Source organism: Heptranchias perlo, chromosome 20 (genome assembly GCF_035084215.1).
Source record: "Heptranchias perlo isolate sHepPer1 chromosome 20, sHepPer1.hap1, whole genome shotgun sequence".
NCBI lineage: Eukaryota > Metazoa > Chordata > Chondrichthyes > Hexanchiformes > Hexanchidae > Heptranchias > Heptranchias perlo.
This window is the reverse complement of record NC_090344.1, coordinates 7,203,710-7,229,202: the sequence shown is the minus strand read 5'-3', so window position 1 is coordinate 7,229,202 and position 25,493 is coordinate 7,203,710. Positions and strand designations below refer to the sequence as shown.

The 25,493-nt window shown below is 44.7% G+C and overlaps 13 non-coding genes across 13 annotated transcripts; 6 read left to right on the top strand and 7 right to left on the bottom strand.

Moving 5' to 3' along the window:
* Positions 1-102: 102 nt before the first annotated feature.
* Positions 103-192, bottom strand: trnap-ugg (transfer RNA proline (anticodon UGG)). Its single transcript is given in 2 exon segments — positions 103-138; positions 157-192. It is a non-coding gene; the product is annotated as a tRNA-Pro (tRNA).
* A 5,215-nt stretch (positions 193-5,407) lies between these two features.
* Positions 5,408-5,481, top strand: trnai-aau (transfer RNA isoleucine (anticodon AAU)). The gene has a single exon. It is a non-coding gene; the product is annotated as a tRNA-Ile (tRNA).
* A 527-nt stretch (positions 5,482-6,008) lies between these two features.
* trnap-ugg (transfer RNA proline (anticodon UGG)) lies at positions 6,009-6,098 on the bottom strand. Its single transcript is given in 2 exon segments — positions 6,009-6,044; positions 6,063-6,098. It is a non-coding gene; the product is annotated as a tRNA-Pro (tRNA).
* A 1,875-nt stretch (positions 6,099-7,973) lies between these two features.
* trnai-aau (transfer RNA isoleucine (anticodon AAU)) lies at positions 7,974-8,047 on the top strand. The gene has a single exon. It is a non-coding gene; the product is annotated as a tRNA-Ile (tRNA).
* Positions 8,048-8,573: 526 nt separating this feature from the next.
* trnap-ugg (transfer RNA proline (anticodon UGG)) lies at positions 8,574-8,663 on the bottom strand. The gene is given in 2 exon segments: positions 8,574-8,609; positions 8,628-8,663. It is a non-coding gene; the product is annotated as a tRNA-Pro (tRNA).
* A 1,875-nt stretch (positions 8,664-10,538) lies between these two features.
* On the top strand, positions 10,539-10,612 carry trnai-aau (transfer RNA isoleucine (anticodon AAU)). The gene has a single exon. It is a non-coding gene; the product is annotated as a tRNA-Ile (tRNA).
* A 526-nt stretch (positions 10,613-11,138) lies between these two features.
* On the bottom strand, positions 11,139-11,228 carry trnap-ugg (transfer RNA proline (anticodon UGG)). Its single transcript is given in 2 exon segments — positions 11,139-11,174; positions 11,193-11,228. It is a non-coding gene; the product is annotated as a tRNA-Pro (tRNA).
* A 1,891-nt stretch (positions 11,229-13,119) lies between these two features.
* trnai-aau (transfer RNA isoleucine (anticodon AAU)) lies at positions 13,120-13,193 on the top strand. The gene has a single exon. It is a non-coding gene; the product is annotated as a tRNA-Ile (tRNA).
* A 524-nt stretch (positions 13,194-13,717) lies between these two features.
* trnap-ugg (transfer RNA proline (anticodon UGG)) lies at positions 13,718-13,808 on the bottom strand. The gene is given in 2 exon segments: positions 13,718-13,753; positions 13,773-13,808. It is a non-coding gene; the product is annotated as a tRNA-Pro (tRNA).
* Positions 13,809-15,683: 1,875 nt separating this feature from the next.
* trnai-aau (transfer RNA isoleucine (anticodon AAU)) lies at positions 15,684-15,757 on the top strand. The gene has a single exon. It is a non-coding gene; the product is annotated as a tRNA-Ile (tRNA).
* Positions 15,758-16,283: 526 nt separating this feature from the next.
* On the bottom strand, positions 16,284-16,373 carry trnap-ugg (transfer RNA proline (anticodon UGG)). The gene is given in 2 exon segments: positions 16,284-16,319; positions 16,338-16,373. It is a non-coding gene; the product is annotated as a tRNA-Pro (tRNA).
* A 1,891-nt stretch (positions 16,374-18,264) lies between these two features.
* Positions 18,265-18,338, top strand: trnai-aau (transfer RNA isoleucine (anticodon AAU)). The gene has a single exon. It is a non-coding gene; the product is annotated as a tRNA-Ile (tRNA).
* A 524-nt stretch (positions 18,339-18,862) lies between these two features.
* Positions 18,863-18,953, bottom strand: trnap-ugg (transfer RNA proline (anticodon UGG)). The gene is given in 2 exon segments: positions 18,863-18,898; positions 18,918-18,953. It is a non-coding gene; the product is annotated as a tRNA-Pro (tRNA).
* Positions 18,954-25,493: the final 6,540 nt, after the last annotated feature.

Here is a 25,493-nt window from a genome sequence, read left to right as displayed (position 1 = left end):
CTGCACTTTGTCCTCTGGAGCTCAAATATAATTCAATTCGAACAACTGCAAAGATGTCAGAATCCAATTGGTGACTTTTCACTTAAAAGCAGTGAGATAACAGGGCTCGTCCGGGATTTGAACCCGGGACCTCTCGCATATTCCATTAGAAAAACGCCCAAAGCGAGAATCATACCCCTTGACCAACGAGCCGCTTGCTAGAAAGCCCTGCAGCCGGTCTAAAATTTCACCACAGTCTTCAGCCGATCGGCTATCCTTTCCAACCGCTTCTGTCCACCCAATCTCGTTTTCTATTCCAAAATACAGCAATATCAAGTTGTACACGACCTATTTCCAGTCACCAATATTAGCCTCTCTTTACTAAATTCGTTTACAATGTACGACTTGTTTTTTCAAATAATACTTTTCAGAATTAGTTAATCTGAAGCTACATTGGCATCTGTCTCGGCATCGTCAGAGTGTACAAGCTACCATAAGTATATTTTACTCACATTGCTGTTTCCTTTCACTGTGAGGGCGAAGAGACAAAAATGTGGAGACATTAGCTACGAATTTATCAGCTGGGTTGCACCTTTACTTTTCCGACCGTCTCAGTCTTTTTTTTCTTTACCTTTCCCTGCTGGTGTTGCAGGTTAGATCAGCCTTTACCGTTCCAGGAAGCCTGAGAAGTCCATCAGGGGACAACATCGAGACAAGAGACAAGGAGAGATGGAGAGATTCATGTAAATAAAGTCGCTTAGTTCTGCAAAGGAGCAGAATTTTAGTTGCAGATTGGGCAAGATTCTTTCTTGTGTATTTCAATTTTGCAAGAGTACCTTGGGCACCCAATTAAAAGCGCCGGCCACGCTCGAGTATCTCTCATGCTCTGAGAGAGATAAATGAAGTGAGTTAGATCCAGTTCATTTATTTGAGCATTGAACGGATCTTTAAACAATAATTCAGCGAGCAGAAATCAAACCTGCGAAGGAAAACTCCATTTGATCTTGAATTTAACGCTTCAACCACTCGGCGATCGCAGCGGCACATGGCAGTACTTACATGGCTGTAGATGCTACTTTAAACTGCCAGTTGCTTCAAACGATGCCCGATAGACCGGCGTTGTCTTGCAGCTTTCCCAGCAGCTTCATTTGATTCGGTGGGTCAAGTTTGGGAAATTGAATGATTTTCACCGGCAGCTTGTGGTAGTATATTACCTCATTTTCATTAAGTCAGAGTAGAAATAGGAGGATATTTCAAATGAATACGTGGCTAGAGGAATGGTGCAAGGGGGAGGGATTCAAATTCCTGGGACACTGGAAACGGTTCTGGGGGAGGTGGGACCAGTACAAACCGGACGGTCTGCACCTGGGCAGGGCCGGGACCGCTGTCCTCGGAGGAGTGTTTGCTAGTGCTGTTGGGGAGGGTTTAAACTAAAGTGGCAGGGGGTTGGGAACCTGAGCAGGGAGAGAGAGGAAAGCGTAACAGGAAGGGACAGAAGGTATGGAGTAATAGGTAAAGTGTTAAAAAAGGAAAAAGCAGGAACTAAGCGTCACAAAACAGATTTGAAAGTTCTTTATCTGAATGCACGTAGCATTCGTAACAAAATGGACGAGTTAACGGCACAAATAACTACGTATGGGTATGATCTTGTGGCCATTACAGAAACATGGCTGCAGGGTGACAACGACTGGGAATTAAATATGCCAGGGTATTTAACAATCAGGAAGGACAGGCAGGAAGGAAGGGGAGGTGGGGTGGCTATGTTAATAAAGGAAGGAATCACTGTAATACAGAGAAATGATATTGGGACAAAGCATCAAGATAATGAAACAGTTTGGGTGGAGATAAGGAATAATAAGGGGAAAAAACATTAGTGGGCGTAGTATATAGGCCTCCTAATAGTTGCAACTCTGCTGGAAGAAGTATTAATCAGGAGATAGTCGGGGCATGTAATAAGGGAACAGCCATAATTATGGGGGATTTTAATTATCATATTAACTGGACAAATCAAATTGGGCAGAGCAGCCTTGAGGACGAGTTCATTGAGTGCATCAGGGATGGATTTCTTGAGCAGTATGTAACTGATCCTACAAGGGGGCAGGCAACCTTGGACCTGGTCCTGTGTAATGAGTCAGGATTAATTAATAATGTCCTAGTTAAGGATCCCCTTGGAACGAGCCACCACAACATGGTTGAATTCCATATCCAATTAGAGGGTGAGAAGGTTGATTCTCAAACAAGCGTACTGAGCTTGAATAAAGGAGACTATGATGGTATGAGAGCGGAATTGATTAAAGTGGACTGGGAAAATAGATTAAAGGGTAAGACGGTACATGAGCAGTGGTGTTCATTTAGGGAGTTATTTTACAACTTTCAAAATAAATATATTCCAATGAGGAAAAAAGGGTGTAAAAGAAATGACAGCCACCCGTGGCTAAGTAAAGAAATCAAGGATAGTATCCGACTAAAAACAAGGACATATAAGGTAGCCAAACTTAGTGGGAGGATAGAAGATTGGGAATTCTTCAAAAGACAGCAAAAAGTAACTAAAGGATTCATTAAGAAAGGGAAGTTAGATTATGAAAAGAAATTAGCAAAAAATATAAAAACAGATGGCAAGAGTTTCTATAGTTATATAAAAAGAAAAAGGGTGGCTAAGGCAAACATCGGTCCCTTAGAGGATGAGACCGGGAAATTAATGGTGGGAAACATGGAGATGGCAAAAATGCTGAACAAATATTTTGTTTCAGTCTTTACAGTAGAGGACACTAAGAATATCCCAACACTGGACAAACAGGGGACTCTCGGGGGGGAGGAGCTAAATACGATTAAAATCACTCAAGAGATGGTACTCAGTAAAATAATGGGACTCAAGGCGGATAAATCCCCTGGACCTGATGGCTTCCATCCTAGGGTCTTGAGGGAAGTGGCAGTAGGGATTGTGGATGCTTTGGTGATAGTTTTCCAAAATTCCCTGGACTCAGGAGAGGTCCCGGCAGATTGGAAAACTGCTAATGTAACACCGTTATTTAAAAAGGGTAGTAGGCAGAAGGCTGGAAATTATAGGCCAGTTAGCTTAACATCTGTGGTGGGTAAAATTTTGGAGTCTATTATTAAGGAGACAGTAACGGAACATTTAGATAAGCATAATTTAATAGGACAAAGTCAGCATGGCTTTATGAAGGGGAAGTCATGTCTGACAAATTTGCTTGAGTTCTTCGAGGATATAACGTATAGGGTGGATAAAGGGGAACCAGTGGACGTAGTGTATTTAGACTTCCAGAAGGCATTCGACAAGGTGCCACATAAAAGATTATTACTTAAGATAAAAAATCACGGGATTGGGGGTAATATTCTGGCATGGGTGGAGGATTGGTTATCGAACAGGAAGCAGAGAGTTGGGATAAATGGTTCATTTTCGGACTGGCAACCAGTAACCAGTGGTGTTCCACAGGGGTCGGTGCTGGGTCCCCAACTCTTTACAATCTATATTAACGATTTGGAGGAGGGGACCGAGTGCAACATATCAAAATTTGCAGATGATACAAAGATGGGAGGGAAAGTAGAGAGTGAGGAGGACATAAAAAACCTGCAAGGGGATATAGACAGGCTGGGTGAGTGGGCGGAGATTTGGCAGATGCAATATAATATTGGAAAATGTGAGGTTATGCACTTTGGCAGGAAAAATCAGAGAGCAAGTTATTTTCTTAATGGCGAGAGACTGGAAAGTACTGCAGTACAAAGGGATCTGGGGGTCCGAGTGCAAGAAAATCAAAACGTTGGTATGCAGGTGCAGCAGGTGATCAAGAAAGCCAACGGAATGTTGGCTTTTATTGCTAGGGGGATAGAATATAAAAACAAGGAGGTATTGCTGCAGTTATATAAGGTATTGGTGAGACCGCACCTGGAATACTGCATACAGTTTTGGTCTCCATACTTAAGAAAAGACATACTTGCTCTCGAGGCAGTACAAAGAAGGTTCACTCGGTTAATCCCGGGGATGAGGGGGCGGACATATGAGGAGAGGTTGAGTAGATTGGGACTCTACTCATTGGAGTTCAGAAGAATGAGAGGCGATCTTATTGAAACATATAAGATTGTGAAGGGTCTTGATCGGGTGGATGCAGTAAGGATGTTCCCAAAGATGGGTGAAACTAGAACTAGGGGGCATAATCTTAGAATAAGGGGCTGCTCTTTCAAAACTGAGATGAGGAGAAACTTCTTCACTCAGAGGGTGGTAGGTCTGTGGAATTTGCTGCCCCAGGAAGCTGTGGAAGCTACATCATTAGATAAATTTAAAACAGAAATAGACAGTTTCCTAGAAGTAAAGGGAATTAGGGGTTATGGGGAGCGGGCAGGAAATTGGACATGAAGCTGAGTTCGGATCGGTCAATGCCCTGTGGGTGGCGGAGATGGCCCAGGGGCTATGTGGCCGGGTCCTGCTCCGACTTCTTGTGTTCTTTAGATTTGTGGTTGGGATCAGATCAGCCATGATCTTATTGAATGGCGGAGCAGGCTCGAGGGGCCGATTGGCCTACTCCTGCTCCAATTTCTTATGTTCTTATGTTCTTAACCACTGCAGCCATTGCAGAATTCGGTGCCACCCACAGCCGATCGGCCATCCTTTCAGACCTCTTCTATCCATCCAATCACGTTTTCTATTCCGATGTAGAGAAATGTCGAGTTGCACACTAACTATTTCCTCCGTTCTCTTTCGCAAACATATCACTGAACCAAACTTCACAAGTCACTCAGGAAAAATAATTCAGTTCAAAATCATTAGCTTCCGAAGGACCTGCGAGGACAGACTGACCAAACCTGCGTTCAGTCGTGAAGCTTGTGGGTGTGTTGTGATCCTAAGGGACAGAGACAGGCCTGCGACACAGAGCGAAGGCAGGAACTCAGAAATGTGGCCATAAATGGGCAGACAGTCAGTCACAGTCATTGATTCTGACACACGGCCCGGTATTTGTTCAGTCAGTCGGGGAGCGAGGCCTGCAGCCAGCAAACAAAAAGCCTGGCCTGAGAATAAGGCCGAGACCCAATCAGACGGATAAACAGACAGACAGATAGACAGACAGACATCTGACTCAACGTCAAAACGCAGCGTGATCGAATCACGTTGCGGTGATATCATTTTCACAGTAGCTCAGGGTCCTGCCCACAGGTTTTATAGCGGGGCAGTGTTTTATGGATGGGCTGTTCATTGTTAGTAAAATAATATTGATCGGAATTTAATTTGTTACATTAAAGTGCTCTTTGTTTTTTAATTTTGATCTACATCCTCGACAGTATATACAGAAACAAATAACAATGTTTAAGGGATGTGGTTTATTCAATATTCGTTGTAAAACCCTGTCAGCTGGTGTAAAAATAAACACAAACTACCCAACACGCGGGTAAGCCCATAAAGCTAACATGTATACATGGTCGGTTAGCTCAGTTGGTTCGAGCGTGGTGCTAATAACGCCAAGGTCGCGGGTTCGATCCCCGTACGGGCCATAAGGTTCCTATTGCAATATTTTGGTAACTTTTAAAAGTTTGGCAGACTTGAGAAACAAGCGAATCCACACAAAATGTCATGAGGTCAATTTTTTGGAGTAACATCCATTAATATGTTTTCTGATCTATCTTTTTGAGGTCCAAAGTGGACGGCCTCAAACTTGCTTACGTTGAAATCCATTTGCCGCAGTTTTGCCCATTCACTTAATCTAGTAATATCTCTCTGTAATCTCATTCTTCCATCCACACTGCTTATAATTCTGTCTATCTTTGTGTCATCGGCAAACTTGGATATGTGGTTCTCGATCCCGTCATCTAATATCAATGAGACCGCCCAAAATTGGGGTAAATTCGCATTCAGCTTCAATCTCCACATCATCTTGAGACATTTTATTTACTCCGTGTGTGTTGCGCCTTGGAAACTTCTGCACTTTGTCCTCTGGAGCTCAAATATAATTCAATTCGAACAACTGCAAAGATGTCAGAATCCAATTGGTGACTTTTCACTAAAAAGCAGTGAGACAACAGGGCTCGTCCGGGATTTGAACCCGGGACCTCTCGCACATTTCATTAGAAAAACGCCCAAAGCGAGAATCATACCCCTAGACCAACGAGCCGCTTGCTAAAAAGCCCTGCATCCGATCTAAAATTTCACCATAGTCTTCAGCCGATCGGCTGTCCTTTCCAACCGCTTCTGTCCACCCAATCTCGTTTTCTATTCCTGTATACAGCAATATCAAGTTGTACACTACCTATTTCCAGTCACCAATATTAGCCTTTCTTTACTAAATTCGTTTACAATGTACGACTTGTTTTTTCAAATAATACTTTTCAGAATTAGTTCATCTGAAGCTGCATTGGCATCTGTCTCGGCATCGTCAGAGTATACAAGCTACCATAAGTATATTTTACTCACATTGCTGTTTTCTTTCACTGTGAGGGCGAAGAGGCAAAAATGTGGAGACATTAGCTACGAATTTATCAGCTGGGTTGCACCTTTACTTTTCCGACCGTCTCAATCTTTTTTTTCCATTACCTTTCCCTGCTGGTGTTGCAGGTTCGATCAGCCTTTACCGTTCCAGGAAGCCTGAGAAGTCCATCAAGGGACAACATGGAGACAAGAGACAAGGAGAGATAGAGAGATTCTTGTAAATAAAGTCGCTTATCAATGGGTGGTTCTGCAAAGTAGCAGAATTTTAGTTGCAGATTGGGCAAGATTCTTTCTTGTGTATTTGAATTTTGCAAGAGTACATTGGGCACCCAATTAAAAGCGCCGGCCACGCTCGAGTATCTCTCATGCTCTGAGAGAGATAAATGAAGTGAATGAGATCCAGTTCATTCATTTGAGCATTGAACGGATCTTTAAACAATAATTCAGCGAGCAGACATCAAACCTGCGAAGGAAAACTCCATTTGATCTTGAATTTAACGCTTCAACCACTCGGCGATCGCAGCGGCACATGGCAGTACTTGCATGGCTGTCGATGCCACTTTAAACTGCCAGTTGCTTCAAACGATGCCCGATTGACCGGCGTTGTCTTGTAGCTTTCCCAGCAGCTTCATTTGATTCGGTGGGTCAAGTTTGGGAAATTGAATGATTTTCACTGGCAGCTTGTGGTAGTATATTACCTCATTTTCATTACCGGTAATGAACCACTGCAGCCACTGCAGAATTCGGTGCCACCCACAGCCGATCGGCCATCCTTTCAGACCTCTTCTATCCATCCAATCACGTTTTCTATTCCGATGTAGAGAAATGTCGAGTTGCACACTAACTATTTCCTCCGTTGTCTTTCGCAAACATATCACTGAACCAAACTTCACAAGTCACTCAGGAAAAATAATTCAGTTCAAAATCATTAGCTTCCGAAGGACCTGAGAGGACAGACTGACCAAACCTGCGTTCAGTCGTGAAGCTTGTGGGTGTGTTGTGATCCTAAGGGACAGAGACAGGCCTGCGACACAGAGCGAAGGCAGGAACTCAGAAATGTGGCCATAAATGGGCAGACAGTCAGTCACAGTCATTGATTCTGATACACGGCCAGGTCGTTGCTCAGTCAGTCGCGGAGCGAGGCCTGCAGCCAGCAAACAAAAAGACTGGCCTGAGAATAAGGGAGAGACCCAATCAGACGGATAAACAGACAGACATCTGACACAACGTCAAAACGCAGCGTGATCGAATCACGTTGCGGTGATATCATTTTCACAGTCGCTCAGGGTCCTGCCCACAGGTTTTATAGCGGGGCAGTGTTTTATGGATGGGCTGTTGATTGTTGGTAAAATAATATTGATCGGAATTTAATTTGTTACATTAAAGTGCTCTTTGTTTGTTAATTTTTATCTACATCCTCGACAGTATATACAGAAACAAGTAACAATGTTTAAGGGATGTGATTTATTCAATATTCGTTGTGAAACCCTGTCAGATGGTGTAAAAATAAACACAAAGTACCCAACACGCGGGTAAGCCCATAAAGCTAAGATGTATACATGGCCGGTTAGCTCAGTTGGTTAGAGCGTGGTGCTAATAACGCCAAGGTCGCGGGTTCGATCCCCGTACGGGCCATAAGGTTCCTATTGCAATATTTTGGTAACTTTTAAAAGTTTGGCAGACTTGAGAAACAAGCGAATCCACACAAAATGTCATGAGGTCAATTTTTTGGAGTAACATCCATTAATATGTTTTCTGATCTATCTTTTTGAGGTCCAAAGTGGACGGCCTCAAACTTGCTTACGTTGAAATCCATTTGCCGCAGTTTTGCCCATTCACTTAATCTAGTAATATCTCTCTGTAATCTCATTCTTCCATCCACACTGCTTATAATTCTGTCTATCTTTGTGTCATCGGCAAACTTGGATATGTGGTTCTCGATCCCGTCATCTAATATCAATGAGACCGCCGAAATTGGGGTAAATTCACATTCAGCTTCAATCTCCACATCATCTTGAGACATTTTATTTACTCCGTGTGTGTTGCGCCTTGGAAACTTCTGCACTTTGTCCTCTGGAGCTCAAATATAATTCAATTCGAACAACTGCAAAGATGTCAGAATTCAATTGGTGACTTTTCACTTAAAAGCAGTGAGATAACAGGGCTCGTCCGGGATTTGAACCCGGGACCTCTCGCATATTCCATTAGAAAAACGCCCAAAGCGAAAATCAGACCACTAGACCAACGAGCCACTTGCCAGAAAGCCCTGCAGCCGGTCTAAAATTTCACCATTGTCTTCAGCCGATCGGCTATCCTTTCCAACCGCTTCTGTCCACCCAATCTCGTTTTCTGTTCCAAAATACAGCAATATCAAGTTGTACACGACCTATTTCCAGTCACCAATATTAGCCTCTCTTTACTAAATTCGTTTACAATGTACGACTTGTTTTTTTCAAATAATACTTTTCAGAATTAGTTAATCTGAAGCTACATTGGCATCTGTCTCGGCATCGTCAGAGTATACAAGCTGTCATAAGTATATTTTACTCACATTGCTGTTTTCTTTCACTGTGAGGGCGAAGAGACAAAAATGTGGAAACATTAGCTACGAATTTATCAGCTGGGTTGCACCTTTACTTTTCCGACCGTCTCAGTCTTTTTTTCCTTTACCTTTCCCTGCTGGTGTTGCAGGTTAGATCAGCCTTTACCGTTCCAGGAAGCCTGAGAAGTCCATCAGGGGACAACATCGAGACAAGAGACAAGGAGAGATAGTGAGATTAATCAAAATAAAGTCGCTTATAAATGGGTGGTTCTGCAAAGTCGCAGAATTTTAGTTGCAGATTGGGCAAGATTCTTTCTTGTGTATTTGAATTTTGCAAGAGTACATTGGGCACCCAATTAAAAGCGCCGGCCACGCTCGAGTGTCTCTCATGCTCTGAGAGAGATAAATGAAGTGAGTTAGATCCAGTTCATTAATTTGAGCATTGAACGGATCTTTAAACAATAATTCAGCGAGCAGAAATCAAACCTGCGAAGGAAAACTCCATTTGATCTTGAATTTAACGCTTCAACCACTCGGCGATCGCAGCGGCACATGGCAGTACTTGCATGGCTGTAGATGCCACTTTAAACTGCCAGTTGCTTCAAACGATGCCCGATAGACCGGCGTTGTCTTGTAGCTTTCCCAGGAGCTTCATTTGATTCGGTGGGTCAAGTTTGGGAAATTGAATGATTTTCACCGGCAGCTTGTGGTGGTATATTACCTCATTTTCATTACCGGTAATGAACCACTGCAGCCACTGCAGAATTCGGTGCCACCCACAGCCGATCGGCCATCCTTTCAGACCTCTTCTATCCATCCAATCACGTTTTCTATTCCGATGCAGAGAAATGTCGAGTTGCACACGAACTATTTCCTCCGTTCGCTTTCGCAAACATATCACTGAACAAAGCTTCACAAGTCACTCAGGAAAAATAGTTCAGTTCAAAATCATTAGCTTCCGAAGGACCTGCGAGGACAGACTGACCAAACCTGCGTTCAGTCGTGAAGCTTGTGGGTGTGTTGTGATCCTAAGGGACAGAGACAGGCCTGCGACACAGAGCGAAGGCAGGAACTCAGAAATGTGGCCATAAATGGGCAGACAGTCAGTCACAGTCATTGATTCTGACACACGGCCCGGTATTTGTTCAGTCAGTCGGGGAGCGAGGCCTGCAGCCAGCAAACAAAAAGCCTGGCCTGAGAATAAGGCCGAGACCCAATCAGACGGATAGACAGACAGACATCTGACTCAACGTCAAAACGCAGCGTGATCGAATCACGTTGCGGTGATATCATTTTCACAGCAGCTCAGGGTCCTGCCCACAGGTTTTATCACGGGGCAGTGTTTTATGGATGGGCTGTTCATTGTTGGTAAAATAATATTGATCGGAATTTAATTTGTTACATTAAAGTGCTCTTTGTTTGTTAATTTTGATCTACATCCTCGACAGTATATACAGAAACAAGTAACAATGTTTAAGGGATGTGATTTATTCAATATTCGTTGTAAAACCCTGTCAGATGGTGTAAAAATAAACACAAACTACCCAACACGCGGGTAAGCCCATAAAGCTAACATGTATACATGGCCGGTTAGCTCAGTTGGTTAGAGCGTGGTGCTAATAACGCCAAGGTCGCGGGTTCGATCCCCGTACGGGCCATAAGGTTCCTATTGCAATATTTTGGTAACTTTTAAAAGTTTGGCAGACTTGAGAAACAAGCGAATCCACACAAAATGTCATGTGGTCAATTTTTTGGAGTAACATCCATTAATATGTTTTCTGATCTATCTTTTTGAGGTCCAAAGTGGAGGGCCTCAAACTTGCTTACGTTGAAATCCATTTGCCGCAGTTTTGCCCATTCACTTAATCTAGTGATATCTCTCTGTAATCTCATTCTTCCATCCAAACTGCTTATAATTCTGTCTATCTTTGTGTCATCGGCAAACTTCGATATGTGGTTCTCGATCCCGTCATCTAATATCAATGAGACCGCCTAAATTGGGGTAAATTCACATTCAGCTTCAATCTCCACATCATCTTGAGACATTTTATTTACTCCGTGTGTGTTGCGCCTTGGAAACTTCTGCACTTTGTCCTCTGGAGCTCAAATATAATTCAATTCGAACAACTGCAAAGATGTCAGAATCCAATTGGTGACTTTTCACTAAAAAGCAGTGAGACAACAGGGCTCGTCCGGGATTTGAACCCGGGACCTCTCGCACATTTCATTAGAAAAACGCCCAAAGCGAGAATCATACCCCTAGACCAACAAGCCGCTTGCTCGAAAGCCCTGCATCCGGTCTAAAATTTCACCATAGTCTTCAGCCGATCGGCTGTTCTTTCCAACCGCTTCTGTCCACCCAATCTCGTTTTCTATTCCTATATACAGCAATATCAAGTTGTACACTACCTACTTCCAGTCACCAATATTAGCCTTTCTTTACTAAATTCGTTTACAATGTACGACTTGTTTTTTCAAATAATACTTTTCAGAATTAGTTCATCTGAAGCTGCATTGGCATCTGTCTCGGCATCGTCAGAGTATACAAGCTACCATAAGTATATTTTACTCACATTGCTGTTTTCTTTCACTGTGAGGGCGAAGAGGCAAAAATGTGGAGACATGAGTTACGAATTTATCAGCTGGGTTGCACCTTTACTTTTCCGACCGTCTCAATCTTTTTTTTCCATTACCTTTCCCTGCTGGTGTTGCAGGTTCGATCAGCCTTTACCGTTCCAGGAAGCCTGAGAAGTCCATCAGGGGGCAACATGTGGACAAGAGACAAGGAGAGATGGAGAGATTCATGTCAATAAAGTCGCTTATAAATGGGTGGTTCTGCAAAGTAGCAGAATTTTAGTTGCAGATTGGGCAAGATTCTTTCTTGTGTATTTGCATTTTGCAAGAGTACATTGGGCACCCAATTAAAAGCGCCGGCCACGCTCGAGTATCTCTCATGCTCTGAGAGAGATAAATGAAGTGAATGAGATCCAGTTCATTCATTTGAGCATTGAACGGATCTTTAAACAATAATTCAGCGAGCAGAAATCAAACCTGCGAAGGAAAACTCCATTTGATCTTGAATTTAACGCTTCAACCACTCGGCGATCGCAGCGGCACATGGCAGTACTTGCATGGCTGTCGATGCCACTTTAAACTGCCAGTTGCTTCAAACGATGCCCGATTGACCGGCGTTTTCTTGTAGCTTTCCCAGCAGCTTCATTTGATTCGGTGGGTCAAGTTTGGGAAATTGAATGATTTTCACTGGCAGCTTGTGGTAGTACATTACCTCATTTTCATTACCGGTAATGAACCACTGCAGCCACTGCAGAATTCGGTGCCACCCACAGCCGATCGGCCATCCTTTCAGACCTCTTCTATCCATCCAATCACGTTTTCTATTCCGATGTAGAGAAATGTCGAGTTGCACACTAACTATTTCCTCCGTTCTCTTTCGCAAACATATCACTGAACCAAACTTCACAAGTCACTCAGGAAAAATAATTCAGTTCAAAATCATTAGCTTCCGAAGGACCTGCGAGGACAGACTGACCAAACCTGCGTTCAGTCGTGAAGCTTGTGGGTGTGTTGTGATCCTAAGGGACAGAGACAGGCCTGCGACACAGAGCGATGGCAGGAACTCAGAAATGTGGCCATAAATGGGCAGACAGTCAGTCACAGTCATTGATTCGGACACACTGCTAGGTCGTTGTTCAGTCAGTCGCGGAGCGAGGCCTGCAGCCAGCAAACAAAAAGACTGGCCTGAGAATAAGGCAGAGACCCAATCAGACGGATAAACAGACAGACAGATAGACAGACAGACATCTGACACAACGTCAAAACGCAGCGTGATCGAATCACGTTGCGGTGATATCATTTTCACAGTCGCTCAGGGTCCTGCCCACAGGTTTTATCACGGGGCAGTGTTTTATGGATGGGCTGTTCATTGTTGGTAAAATAATATTGATCGGAATTTAATTTGTTACATTAAAGTGCTCTTTGTTTGTTAATTTTGATCTACATCCTCGACAGTATATACAGAAACAAGTAACAATGTTTAAGGGATGTGATTTATTCAATATTCGTTGTAAAACCCTGTCAGATGGTGTAAAAATAAACACAAACTACCCAACACGCGGGTAAGCCCATAAAGCTAACATGTATACATGGCCGGTTAGCTCAGTTGGTTAGAGCGTGGTGCTAATAACGCCAAGGTCGCGGGTTCGATCCCCGTACGGGCCATAAGGTTCCTATTGCAATATTTTGGTAACTTTTAAGTTTGGCAGACTTGAGAAACAAGCGAATCCACACAAAATGTCATGTGGTCAATTTTTTGGAGTAACATCCATTAATATGTTTTCTGATCTATCTTTTTGAGGTCCAAAGTGGAGGGCCTCAAACTTGCTTACGTTGAAATCCATTTGCCGCAGTTTTGCCCATTCACTTAATCTAGTGATATCTCTCTGTAATCTCATTCTTCCATCCAAACTGCTTATAATTCTGTCTATCTTTGTGTCATCGGCAAACTTGGATATGTGGTTCTCGATCCCGTCATCTAATATCAATGAGACCGCCTAAATTGGGGTAAATTCACATTCAGCTTCAATCTCCACATCATCTTGAGACATTTTATTTGCTCCGTGTGTGTTGCGCCTTGGAAACTTCTGCACTTTGTCCTCTGGAGCTCAAATATAATTCAATTCGAACAACTGCAAAGATGTCAGAATCCAATTGGTGACTTTTCACTAAAAAGCAGTGAGATAACAGGGCTCGTCCGGGATTTGAACCCGGGACCTCTCGCATCATTCAATTAGAAAAACGCCCAAAGCGAGAATCATACCGCTAGACCAACGAGCCGCTTGCTAGAAAGCCCTGCAGCTGGTCTAAAATTTCACCATAGTCTTCAGCCGATCGGCTATCCTTTCCAACCGCTTCTGTCCACCCAATCTCGTTTTCTATTCCTATATACAGCAATATCAAGTTGTACACTACCTACTTCCAGTCACCAATATTAGCCTTTCTTTACTAAATTCGTTTACAATGTACGACTTGTTTTTTCAAATAATACTTTTCAGAATTAGTTCATCTGAAGCTGCATTGGCATCTGTCTCGGCATCGTCAGAGTATACAAGCTACCATAAGTATATTTTACTCACATTGCTGTTTTCTTTCACTGTGAGGGCGAAGAGGCAAAAATGTGGAGACATGAGTTACGAATTTATCAGCTGGGTTGCACCTTTACTTTTCCGACCGTCTCAATCTTTTTTTTCCATTACCTTTCCCTGCTGGTGTTGCAGGTTCGATCAGCCTTTACCGTTCCAGGAAGCCTGAGAAGTCCATCAGGGGGTAACATGTGGACAAGAGACAAGGAGAGATGGAGAGATTCATGTCAATAAAGTCGCTTATAAATGGGTGGTTCTGCAAAGTCGCAGAATTTTAGTTGCAGATTGGGCAAGATTCTTTCTTGTGTATTTGAATTTTGCAAGAGTACATTGGGCACCCAATTAAAAGCGCCGGCCACGCTCGAGTGTCTCTCATGCTCTGAGAGAGATAAATGAAGTGAGTTAGATCCAGTTCATTAATTTGAGCATTGAACGGATCTTTAAACAATAATTCAGCGAGCAGAAATCAAACCTGCGAAGGAAAACTCCATTTGATCTTGAATTTAACGCTTCAACCACTCGGCGATCGCAGCGGCACATGGCAGTACTTGCATGGCTGTAGATGCCACTTTAAACTGCCAGTTGCTTCAAACGATGCCCGATAGACCGGCGTTGTCTTGTAGCTTTCCCAGGAGCTTCATTTGATTCGGTGGGTCAAGTTTGGGAAATTGAATGATTTTCACCGGCAGCTTGTGGTGGTATATTACCTCATTTTCATTACCGGTAATGAACCACTGCAGCCACTGCAGAATTCGGTGCCACCCACAGCCGATCGGCCATCCTTTCAGACCTCTTCTATCCATCCAATCACGTTTTCTATTCCGATGCAGAGAAATGTCGAGTTGCACACGAACTATTTCCTCCGTTCGCTTTCGCAAACATATCACTGAACAAAGCTTCACAAGTCACTCAGGAAAAATAGTTCAGTTCAAAATCATTAGCTTCCGAAGGACCTGCGAGGACAGACTGACCAAACCTGCGTTCAGTCGTGAAGCTTGTGGGTGTGTTGTGATCCTAAGGGACAGAGACAGGCCTGCGACACAGAGCGAAGGCAGGAACTCAGAAATGTGGCCATAAATGGGCAGACAGTCAGTCACAGTCATTGATTCTGACACACGGCCCGGTATTTGTTCAGTCAGTCGGGGAGCGAGGCCTGCAGCCAGCAAACAAAAAGCCTGGCCTGAGAATAAGGCCGAGACCCAATCAGACGGATAGACAGACAGACATCTGACTCAACGTCAAAACGCAGCGTGATCGAATCACGTTGCGGTGATATCATTTTCACAGCAGCTCAGGGTCCTGCCCACAGGTTTTATCACGGGGCAGTGTTTTATGGATGGGCTGTTCATTGTTGGTAAAATAATATTGATCGGAATTTAATTTGTTACATTAAAGTGCTCTTTGTTTGTTAATTTTGATCTACATCCTCGACAGTATATACAGAAACAAGTAACAATGTTTAAGGGATGTGATTTATTCAATATTCGTTGTAAAACCCTGTCAGATGGTGTAAAAATAAACACAAACTACCCAACACGCGGGTAAGCCCATAAAGCTAACATGTATACATGGCCGGTTAGCTCAGTTGGTTAGAGCGTGGTGCTAATAACGCCAAGGTCGCGGGTTCGATCCCCGTACGGGCCATAAGGTTCCTATTGCAATATTTTGGTAACTTTTAAAAGTTTGGCAGACTTGAGAAACAAGCGAATCCACACAAAATGTCATGTGGTCAATTTTTTGGAGTAACATCCATTAATATGTTTTCTGATCTATCTTTTTGAGGTCCAAAGTGGAGGGCCTCAAACTTGCTTACGTTGAAATCCATTTGCCGCAGTTTTGCCCATTCACTTAATCTAGTGATATCTCTCTGTAATCTCATTCTTCCATCCAAACTGCTTATAATTCTGTCTATCTTTGTGTCATCGGCAAACTTCGATATGTGGTTCTCGATCCCGTCATCTAATATCAATGAGACCGCCTAAATTGGGGTAAATTCACATTCAGCTTCAATCTCCACATCATCTTGAGACATTTTATTTACTCCGTGTGTGTTGCGCCTTGGAAACTTCTGCACTTTGTCCTCTGGAGCTCAAATATAATTCAATTCGAACAACTGCAAAGATGTCAGAATCCAATTGGTGACTTTTCACTAAAAAGCAGTGAGACAACAGGGCTCGTCCGGGATTTGAACCCGGGACCTCTCGCACATTTCATTAGAAAAACGCCCAAAGCGAGAATCATACCCCTAGACCAACAAGCCGCTTGCTCGAAAGCCCTGCATCCGGTCTAAAATTTCACCATAGTCTTCAGCCGATCGGCTGTTCTTTCCAACCGCTTCTGTCCACCCAATCTCGTTTTCTATTCCTATATACAGCAATATCAAGTTGTACACTACCTACTTCCAGTCACCAATATTAGCCTTTCTTTACTAAATTCGTTTACAATGTACGACTTGTTTTTTCAAATAATACTTTTCAGAATTAGTTCATCTGAAGCTGCATTGGCATCTGTCTCGGCATCGTCAGAGTATACAAGCTACCATAAGTATATTTTACTCACATTGCTGTTTTCTTTCACTGTGAGGGCGAAGAGGCAAAAATGTGGAGACATGAGTTACGAATTTATCAGCTGGGTTGCACCTTTACTTTTCCGACCGTCTCAATCTTTTTTTTCCATTACCTTTCCCTGCTGGTGTTGCAGGTTCGATCAGCCTTTACCGTTCCAGGAAGCCTGAGAAGTCCATCAGGGGGCAACATGTGGACAAGAGACAAGGAGAGATGGAGAGATTCATGTCAATAAAGTCGCTTATAAATGGGTGGTTCTGCAAAGTAGCAGAATTTTAGTTGCAGATTGGGCAAGATTCTTTCTTGTGTATTTGCATTTTGCAAGAGTACATTGGGCACCCAATTAAAAGCGCCGGCCACGCTCGAGTATCTCTCATGCTCTGAGACAGATAAATGAAGTGAATGAGATCCAGTTCATTCATTTGAGCATTGAACGGATCTTTAAACAATAATTCAGCGAGCAGAAATCAAACCTGCGAAGGAAAACTCCATTTGATCTTGAATTTAACGCTTCAACCACTCGGCGATCGCAGCGGCACATGGCAGTACTTGCATGGCTGTCGATGCCACTTTAAACTGCCAGTTGCTTCAAACGATGCCCGATTGACCGGCGTTTTCTTGTAGCTTTCCCAGCAGCTTCATTTGATTCGGTGGGTCAAGTTTGGGAAATTGAATGATTTTCACTGGCAGCTTGTGGTAGTACATTACCTCATTTTCATTACCGGTAATGAACCACTGCAGCCACTGCAGAATTCGGTGCCACCCACAGCCGATCGGCCATCCTTTCAGACCTCTTCTATCCATCCAATCACGTTTTCTATTCCGATGTAGAGAAATGTCGAGTTGCACACTAACTATTTCCTCCGTTCTCTTTCGCAAACATATCACTGAACCAAACTTCACAAGTCACTCAGGAAAAATAATTCAGTTCAAAATCATTAGCTTCCGAAGGACGTGCGAGGACAGACTGACCAAACCTGCGTTCAGTCGTGAAGCTTGTGGGTGTGTTGTGATCCTAAGGGACAGAGACAGGCCTGCGACACAGAGCGATGGCAGGAACTCAGAAATGTGGCCATAAATGGGCAGACAGTCAGTCACAGTCATTGATTCGGACACACTGCTAGGTCGTTGTTCAGTCAGTCGCGGAGCGAGGCCTGCAGCCAGCAAACAAAAAGACTGGCCTGAGAATAAGGCAGAGACCCAATCAGACGGATAAACAGACAGACAGATAGACAGACAGACATCTGACACAACGTCAAAACGCAGCGTGATCGAATCACGTTGCGGTGATATCATTTTCACAGTCGCTCAGGGTCCTGCCCACAGGTTTTATCACGGGGCAGTGTTTTATGGATGGGCTGTTCATTGTTGGTAAAATAATATTGATCGGAATTTAATTTGTTACATTAAAGTGCTCTTTGTTTGTTAATTTTGATCTACATCCTCGACAGTATATACAGAAACAAGTAACAATGTTTAAGGGATGTGATTTATTCAATATTCGTTGTAAAACCCTGTCAGATGGTGTAAAAATAAACACAAACTACCCAACACGCGGGTAAGCCCATAAAGCTAACATGTATACATGGCCGGTTAGCTCAGTTGGTTAGAGCGTGGTGCTAATAACGCCAAGGTCGCGGGTTCGATCCCCGTACGGGCCATAAGGTTCCTATTGCAATATTTTGGTAACTTTTAAGTTTGGCAGACTTGAGAAACAAGCGAATCCACACAAAATGTCATGTGGTCAATTTTTTGGAGTAACATCCATTAATATGTTTTCTGATCTATCTTTTTGAGGTCCAAAGTGGAGGGCCTCAAACTTGCTTACGTTGAAATCCATTTGCCGCAGTTTTGCCCATTCACTTAATCTAGTGATATCTCTCTGTAATCTCATTCTTCCATCCAAACTGCTTATAATTCTGTCTATCTTTGTGTCATCGGCAAACTTGGATATGTGGTTCTCGATCCCGTCATCTAATATCAATGAGACCGCCTAAATTGGGGTAAATTCACATTCAGCTTCAATCTCCACATCATCTTGAGACATTTTATTTGCTCCGTGTGTGTTGCGCCTTGGAAACTTCTGCACTTTGTCCTCTGGAGCTCAAATATAATTCAATTCGAACAACTGCAAAGATGTCAGAATCCAATTGGTGACTTTTCACTAAAAAGCAGTGAGATAACAGGGCTCGTCCGGGATTTGAACCCGGGACCTCTCGCATCATTCAATTAGAAAAACGTCCAAAGCGAGAATCATACCGCTAGACCAACGAGCCGCTTGCTAGAAAGCCCTGCAGCTGGTCTAAAATTTCACCATAGTCTTCAGCCGATCGGCTATCCTTTCCAACCGCTTCTGTCCACCCAATCTCGTTTTCTTTTCGTATTTGTGGAAGTGACAATTTCGAATCCTTCGCATTTGAAAATCACAGAACAATGCCTGGTGATTCCTGCCCGTTGCCAAGGCAATCACAGTGAGCAGACAGAAAGGTGTCATCTAAAAGGCCACTGAATGTACAACCCCCCCCCAAAAAAAGAGAGAGAGACAGAACGAAGACAGTCAATGACCCGTTATATTAAAAACAGATAACATTTGTTCGCTGGTGGGGTTACGTGTAGTGTGACATGAACCCAAGATCCCGGTTGAGGCCGTCCTCATGGGTGCGGAACTTGGCTATTAATTTCTGCTGGACGATTTTGCGTTGTCGTGTGTCTCGAAGGCCGCCTTGGAGTACGCTTACCCGAAGGTCGGTGGATGAATGTCCATGACTGCTGAAGTGTTCCCCGACTGGGAGGGAACCCTCCTGTTTGGCGATTGTTGCGCGGTGTCCGTTCATCCGTTGTCGCAGTGTCTGCATGGTCTCGCCAATGTACCATGCTCTGGGGCATCCTTTCCTGCAACGTATGAGATTAGACAACGTTGGCCGAGTCACAGGAGTAAGAACCATGTACCTGGTGGGTGGTGTCCTCTCGTGTGATGGTGGTATCTGTGTCGATGATCTGGCATGTCTTGCAGAGGTTACCGTGGCAGGGTTGTGTGGTGTCGTGGACGCTGTTCTCCTGAAAGCTGGATAATTTTCTGCGAACGATGGTTTGTTTGAGGTTGGGTGGCTGTTTAAAGGCGATTAGTGCAGGTGTGGGGATGGCCATAGCGAGGTATTCGTCATCATTGATGACATGTTGAAGGCTGCGGAGAACATGGCGTAGTTTCTCGGCACCGGGGAAGTACTGGACGACGAAGGGTACTCTGTTGGTTGCTTCCCGTGTTAGTCTTCTGAGGAGGTCCCGTTGCCAAGGCAATCGAAGTGTTCAGACAGAGAGGTGTTACCTACAGGGCCACCAAATGTACAAACAACAAAAAAGAAAAAAAAACAGAGAGAGAGAGGCAGAAACATAGAAACATCCGGAAGGAAGAGAAAGACAGCAAATGACCCATTATATTAAAAACAGATAACATTTGTTCGCTGGTGGGGTTACGTGTAGTGTGACATGAACCCAAGATCCCGGTTGAGGCCGTCCCCATGGGTGCGGAACTTGGCTATCAATTTCTGCTCGACGATTTTGCGTTGACGTGTGTCTCGAAGGCCGCCTTGGAGTACGCTTACCCGAAGGTCGGTGGCTGAATGTCCTTGACTGCTAAAGTGTTCCCCGACTGGGAGGGAACCCTCCTGTCTGGCGATTGTTGCGCGGTGTCCGTTCATCCATTGTCGCAGCGTCTGCATGGTCTCGCCAATGTACCATGCTCTGGGGCATCCTTTCCTGCAACGTATGAGGTAGACAACGTTGGCCGAGTCACATGTTGTATGAACCGTGCACCTGGTGGGTGGTGTCCTCTCGTGTGATGGTGGTATCTGTGTCAATGATCTGGCATGTCTTGCAGAGGTTACCGTGGCAGGGTTGTGTAGTGTCGCGGACGCTGTTCTCCTGAAAGCTGGGTAATTTGCTGCGAACGATGGTCTGTTTGAGGTTGGGCGGCTGTTCAAAGCTGAGTAGTGAAGGTGTGGGGATGGCCATAGCGAGGTGTTCGTCGTCATTGATGACATGTTGAAGGCTGCGGAGAACATGGTGTAGTTTCTCCGCTCTGGGGAAGTACTGGACGACGAAGGATACTCTGTTGGTTGCGTCCCGTGTTAGTCTTCTGAGGAGGTCTATGCGATTTTTCGCTGTGGCCCGTCGGAACTGTCGATCGATGAGTCGAGCGTCATATCCCGTTCTTACTAGGGCGTCTTTCAGCGTCTGTCGGTGTCCATCGCGTTGCTCCTCGTCTGAGCAGATCCTGTGTATTCACAGGGCCTGTCCATAGGGGATGGCCTCTTTGACGTGGTTAGGGTGGAAGCTGGAAAAGTGGAGCATCGTGAGGTTGTCCGTGGGCTTGCGGTAGAGTGAGGTGCTGAGGTGCCCGTCTTTAATGGAGATTCGTGTGTCCAAGAAAGAAGCTGATTCTGAGGAGTAGTCCATGGTGAGCTTGATGGTGGGATGGAATTTGTTGATGTTATCGTGTTGTCTCTTCAGTGATTCCTCACCGTGGGTCCATAGAAAGAAAATGTCGTCGATGTATCTGGTGTTTTGCGTTGGTTGGAGGTCCTGTGCAGTGAAGAAGTCCTGCTCGAACTTGTGCATGAAAATGTTGGCGTATTGGGGTGCGAATTTGGTCCCCATGGCTGTTCCGTGTGTTTGGGTAAAGAACTGGTTATCGAAGGTGAAGACATTGTGATCCAGGATGAAGCGGATGAGTTGTAGGATGGCGTCTGGGGATTGGCTGTTGTTGGTGTTGAGTATTGATGCTGTCGCAGCGATGCCGTCATCGTGGGGGATACTGGTGTAGAGTGCCGAGACGTCCATCGTGGTGAGAAGTGTTCCTGGTTCAACTGGTCTGTGGGTACTGAGTTTTTGTAGGAAGTCTGTAGTTTCGCGACAGAAGCTGGGGGTTCCCTGTACGATGGGTTTCAGGATGCCCTCGATGTATCCAGAGAGGTCCTGACCTTCAAAGCATCCTACACGCTCTCATCCCACGTACTCCCCGAGTGGGAGACTTCTACTGCCTCCCAAAGATACACAAAGCCAACACACCCAGACGTCCTATCGGAACCCTGTGTGAGAACTTCTCTGGATACATCGAGGGCATCCTGAAACCCATCGTACAGGGAACCCACAGTTCTGTCGCGACACTACAGACTTCCTACAAAAACTCAGTACCCACGGACCAGTTGAACCAGGAACACTTCTCACCACGATGGACGTCTCGGCACTCTACACCAGTATCCCCCACGATGACGGCATCGCTGCGACAGCATCAATACTCAACACCAACAACAGCCAATCTCCAGACGCCATCCTACAACTCATCCGCTTCATCCTGGATCACAATGTCTTCACCTTCGATAACCAGTTCTTTACCCAAACACACGGAACAGCCATGGGGACCAAATTCGCACCCCAATACGCCAACATTTTCATGCACAAGTTCGAGCAGGACTTCTTCACTGCACAAGACCTCCAACCAACACTATACACTAGATACATCGACGACATTTTCTGACTGTGGACCCACGGCGAAGAATCACTAAAGAGACTACACGATAACATCAACAAGTTCCATCCCACCATCAAGCTCACCATGGACTACTCCTCAGAATCAGTTTCTTTCTTGGACACACGAATCTCCATCAAAGACGGGCACCTCAGCACCTCACTCTACCGCAAGCCCATGCACAACTTCACGATGCTCCACTTTTCCAGCTTCCACCCTAACCACGTCAAAGAGGCCATCCCGTATGGACAGGCCCTGCGAATACACAGGGTCTGCTCAGACGAGGAGGAACGCGATGGACACCTACAGACGCTGAAAGACGCCCTCGTAAGGACGGGATATGACGCTCCACTCGTCGATCGACAGTTCCGACGGGCCACAGCGAAAAATCGCATGCACCTCCTCAAAAGACTAACACGGGACGCAACCAACAGAGTACCCTTCGTCGTCCAGTTCTTCCCCGGAGCAGAGATACTACGCCATGTTCTCCGCAGCCTTCAACATGTCATCGATGACGGCGAACACCTCGCTATGGCCATCCCCACACCTCCACTACTCGCCTTTAAACAGCCACCCAACCTCAAACAGACCATCGTTCGCAGCAAATTACCCAGCTTTCAGGAGAACAGCGTCCACGGCACCACACAACCCTGCCACGGTAACCTCTGCAAGACATGCCAGATCATCGACACAGATACCACCATCACACAAGAGGACACCACCCATCAGGTACATGGTTCATACTCCTGTGACTCAGCCAACGTTGTCTACCTCATACGTTGCAGGAAAGGATGCCCCGGAGCATGGTACATTGGCGAGACCATGCAGGCACTGCGACAACGGATGAACGGACACCGCGCAACAATTGCCAGACAGGAGAGATCTCTCCCAGTCGGGGAACACTTCAGCAGTCAAGGGCATTCAGCCACCGATCTTAGGGTAAGCGTATTCCCAGGCGGCCTTCGAGACACACGACAACGCAAAATCGTCGAGCAGAAATTGATAGCCAAGTTCCGCACCCATGAGGACGGCCTCAACCGGGATCTTGGGTTCATGTCACGCTACACGTAACCCCACCAGCGGAAAAAAAAGTTATCTGTTTTTAATTCAACAAGTCATTTTCTGTCTTTCTCTTCCTTTCGGATGTTTCTCCCTCTCTCTCTCTGTTTTGTGTTCTGGCCGTTTGTATATTCGGTGGTCCTGTATGTAACACCTCTCTGTCTGAACACCTTGCTTGCCTTGACAACGGGCAGTTGGAAAGATTATCTGTAATCATCAGGTATTGTTCTCTGAATATAAATGCGAAACGTTCAAGGATTTCCTGACATTCACCTGATGAAGGAGGAAGCCTCCGAAAGCTTGTGATTTTCAAATAAAATTGTTGGACTATAACTTGGTGTTGTAAGATTGTTTACATCTGTTTAAAAGGGATGTGCTGTAATTCCCGGATCATTCCGTGTCTCTGTCTGTTTAAAAGCTATGTGCTGTAATTCCCGGATCATTCCGTGTCTGTTTCCGTTTAAAAGGGATGTGCTGTCAGTCCCGGATCTTTCCGTGCCTGCGTCTGTTTGAAAGGGATATGCTGTAAGTCCCGGATCATTCCCTGAATGTGTCTGTTTTAAAAGGGATGTGCTGTCAGTCCCGAATCTTTCCGTGTCTGTGTATGTTTAAAAGGGATGTGCTGTAAGTCCCGGATCATTCCGTGTCTGTGTCTGTTTAAATGGGATGTTTTCTAAGTCCCGGATCATTCCGTGTCTGTGTCAGTTTAAAAGGGATGTGCTTTAAGTCCCGGATCATTCCGTGTCTGTGTCAGTTTAAAAGGGATGTGCTTTAAGTCCCGGATCATTCCGTGTCTGTGTCTGTTAAAAACGGATGTGCAAAAAGTCCTGGATCATTCCGTGTCTGTGTCTGTTTAAAAGGGATTTGCTGTCAGTCCTGGATCATTCCGTGTCTGCGTCAGTTTATAAGGAATGTGCTGTCAGTCCCGGATCATTCCGTATCTGTTTCACCCGATTTTCTTGATACCTTTTTCCTTCTGAACTGAAATGACGATCCTCTCTGGAGAAGAAGGTTCACCGCCTGCTGTTGAGTTCAAATTCATTCTGCTGGGCTTCCATTCAAATCTCCGCACTCTATCCCCCATTCAGTCCCACCCCCGCCTGGACATTATAATCTGCGATATTCATAAGGGAATGGAGAAGCAGAATATCATGGTTATAATTTTCTTGGCTCCACAACACTGAATATTGTCAATTCCAACGATTCAGAAGGTCATCATAGAATCATACAATCTTACAGCATGGAAGGAGGCCATTCGGCCATCGTACCTGTGCCGGTTATTTTTCGAAGGCCTGTCCAAATTAGACCCACACCCCAGATTTTCCCCATAACCCTGCACATTAGTCCTCCTCAAGTACATGTCCAATTGCCTTTTGAATGATCCTGTGGAATCTGCTTCCACCACCCTTTCAGGAAGTGCGTTCCTGATCTCAACAAACCCTCTGTGTGAAAAAAAATCTCTTAGATTCCTCTCTAGTTATTTTGCCAATTATTTTAAATCTATGACCTCTGGTTACCGACCCACTTGCCAGAGGAAACAGTTTCTCCCTACTTGCTATTTCAAAACCCCTCATTATTTTGAATATCTCTATTATGTCTCCCGTTAACCATCTCTGCTGTAAGGAGAATAATCCCAGCTTCTCCAATCTCTCCACATAACTGAAGTCCCTCATCACTGGTATCATCCAGGTCAACCTGCTCTGAATCCTCTTCAATCCCTTTTCATCCTTCGTATAGTATGGTGCCCAGAAGTGTACAAGACATTCCAGCTGAGGCCTCACCAGTGATTTGTAAAGGTTTAGTGTGACTTCCTTATATTTAAATTGAATGCCCCCATTTACAAAGCCAAATATCCCATACGCTTTTTTAACTACCTTATCAACTTGCCCTGTTTTGTGAATATGCTCCCCCAGGTCCCTCTGCTCTTGGAACCCCCCATAAATTGTTCCATTTAGATTATACTGCCTCTCCATGTTCTTCTTCCAAAAGTGCATGACTTCACACTGATCGGCGTTAAATCTGTCACGTGACTGCCCATTTCACCATTCTGTCCATGTCCTCCTGAAGTCTGCTGCTATCGTCCTCAATATTTTCTCCGTTGCCAAGTTTTGTATCATCCGCAAACTTCGAAACGGTACTCCCTATTCCTACATCCAAGTCATGTGCACATAACAAGAAAAGCAATAGTCCTAATACCGACCCCTGGGGGATTCCACTGCATATTTCTCTC